This window comes from Macadamia integrifolia, chromosome 9, assembly GCF_013358625.1.
Source record: "Macadamia integrifolia cultivar HAES 741 chromosome 9, SCU_Mint_v3, whole genome shotgun sequence".
In the NCBI taxonomy this organism is placed as follows: domain Eukaryota; kingdom Viridiplantae; phylum Streptophyta; class Magnoliopsida; order Proteales; family Proteaceae; genus Macadamia; species Macadamia integrifolia.
The window spans coordinates 4,720,775-4,723,898 of record NC_056565.1 but is presented as its reverse complement, the minus strand read 5'-3'; positions in this window follow the sequence as shown (position 1 = coordinate 4,723,898).

Below are 3,124 nucleotides of genomic sequence, written 5' to 3'. Positions count from 1 at the left end.
CTCAAAATCAGCCGGTTTACCATAGAGTTTCCAACATATGGCCTTGGTATGGTATGGCTTATTGCAGTGTCCACATTTAACAACTTCCTTAGTGATATCTCCAGTGTGAGATGACCCATCTGTAACAAGAGTGGAACAAGTCTGTAGGGATGATTTTTCAGTAGCGAGAGGATGAAACACAGTAGTACGACGGCACTCCTCCATATGAGCCAGCGCAAAAGCTTGTTCCAGGGTAGGGAAGGGAGATCTACTGAGGACTTGGACATGGATCTAATCATAGTCAACGTGCAAACCAGCCAAGAAATCATACACCCTGATTTTGTCCACATGCTTGTGCTAGGCAACAATGTCTGATGCACTGGTAGGTTGATAGTTAGCATAGTGATCAAGCTCATACCACAAACTTTGAAGTTTAGCATAGTATTTAAAGACAGAGATTTCTTTTTAAGTAGTGGTATGAACTCTTTAATAAAGTTCATACACCTGAACATCATTCCTTGTCCATAGGTTTCCTTGGCAACGGACCAAATCTAGGTGGTAGTATCTAACAACAAAAAACCTCTAGTAATTGATTGGTGCATAGAATTGAGCAAAAAAGACATTACTAGATAGTCACTGGTGATCCATTGATTCTAAGGGGAACCCCCTTCAGATGGATTTGCAGACATGCCAGTGATGTGTCCAGTGAGAGCCCTCGTCCAACAATAGTCAAGTAGGTAGATCTGGACTAAATGAGGTAATTAGTTCCTGCCAATTTCATAGTGCTAGCACCAAAGGGCATGCATTCATTGCGACCTTGCCCATCAGGTCCTGAATTTGCAGTAGTCACATCAGACATGATGATAAAGGAGAAATCGACTCAAGTAGGGATAAATCCAAAATCTTCAAAACCAGCCATCAATAAGTGCTAAAACTTGGATCGAGTTGCCCTGTAAGCCTCCAAAATTTAACTGCTTCTGAAAAGTGACTGGTGAGATTAACCAATTAGGGTTTTGGGAGAAAACCCCAAAATTAGAGACAAAGAGAGATCATATACAAAACCTAAGCAGATAGGGCCATAGGCAGAGTCGATCTCCTCTTTAGGGATGAGTAGAGGCTCCTCCAAAAATCAGCTGGATCCGAAAGGGGGAACCCAAAAATTAATGGAGTCGAGGTGTTGGAGAAAAACCCTAATTCTTCGAAAATCGCAGATGGGTAGGATCTTCAATCTTGCAAACAATGATGGATACTTCTAGGTGCAGTACTTGATCTTCAAGAGGAGGAGATTTGATCTTAATAGTAGGAAGAATCAAACTCCAACAAGAGAAGAATAAAAAATCGCAGGGTAGGGAAAGTACTCCAATTAGTCTCCTGCAAGGTTTTAGGGTTTATACCATTAAGGTGAGATAGAGGGCAGAAGTTAGATTCATAAGAATCACCTCATTAGTGTTGTCCAGTGGGGGATTTAGAGAGACAAAAGGAGAGAAGAAGGTGGAGTATGGGTTTGATGAAGGCTTGCGATATAGAGAGGGAAGAGAGGAGGGAGGCTGAAAACCTAGGTTAGAATTTTTGGCTTTGATAACATGTTAACAACAAAAACTAGAGTAGAATGCTTAAATGACCAAAGAGGCAAGTCAAGTCTTTATTTATAATAGAGGAGCATAAAACAAAAACAAGGAAATTACAAATTTGCCACCCTCTTTAGCCGACTCTCATTAATTAGAGTCGGTTAGAGGGGGAAAACCCAGGAATCCCCTGCAGCACCCTAAATTACATATTCCAATATTTATAAAGTCCGTGGAGCTTGACAATGGATCAACTCAACTCATACATAATGTTTTCTGACAAAATCTTTGTCAAGGACAATTTTGGGCAATCAGGGCTTACCATATAGTGGACAGCAGGACCTTAGAAAAACTACCTGCTAGACTACATGTCAACCATAACCCCAATCCAGAACCTGGCCCAGTGCAGTCTGCTCGCAATCTTAATTTTATATTTTTTTTCCCTTGAAATTTAATTCCAAGAAATCTAGACTTGACCAAGGGGCTTAGGCATCAGTAAATATCATCATCAGTTAGAAGTAAGATATGTAGCTGAGCCCACATAGTGTTACGTATCAAGGATACTTTGCAAACTAGTTTATTTACTTATCTTATGTTGTATTTAATTATTTTTTTTCCTTTTTTACCTTTTACCTCCTTAGGGACGTGTATGTAATTTTTCGTTTTATGTTAGTGATTCAATATAGGAGGTAAGAGCTCCTTCTCTCACACATGATTTGCACAAAACTCTTTTCTCCCCTTTCTCTCATCTCCTTCTTCCTTCCTCTCATCTCTTCTCTTCTCTCTTACCTTGATCCTTGCTCTCTTTCAACTTGATATTAGACCCAAGGAGGTTTGAGAGTCGACTAAGCACTTCTCTCTCATTCTTTGTGCCTCTCTTGGAACCCCTAGAAAAGTAAAAAAAGGTCCAATAGAGACTATACCATTTAAGAAGATTCAACCAGAAGTCCTAATGGAGTTCTATCATCAGGTTGAAGACACATTGGAAGGAGATTTGGGGGATATGAAGGCCGACTGAAGTTCAAACCAACAACAAAAGTAATTTTCTGGGTTACCGCCAGCGTTGGGAGACAAGTCTCTCTTTCTCACTCATTCAACATGTGTTGGAGTTAAGGCTTGGCTTACTAGAATCGTCGAAGGACTCATTTCTATCCCCCCCGGTCTTAGTGGTTGAATGTGCGAGTTGTTGGAGCACAACTTCTCCTTCCATTGGCTGGGAGGTACCCTTTGTGCAAGCTGGGAATGTACGACATTTATCTCCTACTTGAGGGGGAGTGTTAGAGTTTATGTATTAAGGGAACTTTGGGAACAAGTTTATATACTTGTGGTCTTATATTGTATTTTTTCCCTTTTTTTACCTTTTACCTCCCAAGGAGGTGTATGTAATATGTAATTTTTCCTTTTATGTTAGAAATTCAATATAGGTGGGAAGAGTTCTCTCTCTCTCTCTCTCTCTCTCTCTCTCTCACATATGTTAGCACAAAACTCTTTTCTCCTCTTTCACTCATCTTCTTCTTCCTTCCTCTCATTTCTTACCTTAGAGTTAAAAAAAGAAAAGAAAAAAAAAAAAAAAAAAAAAA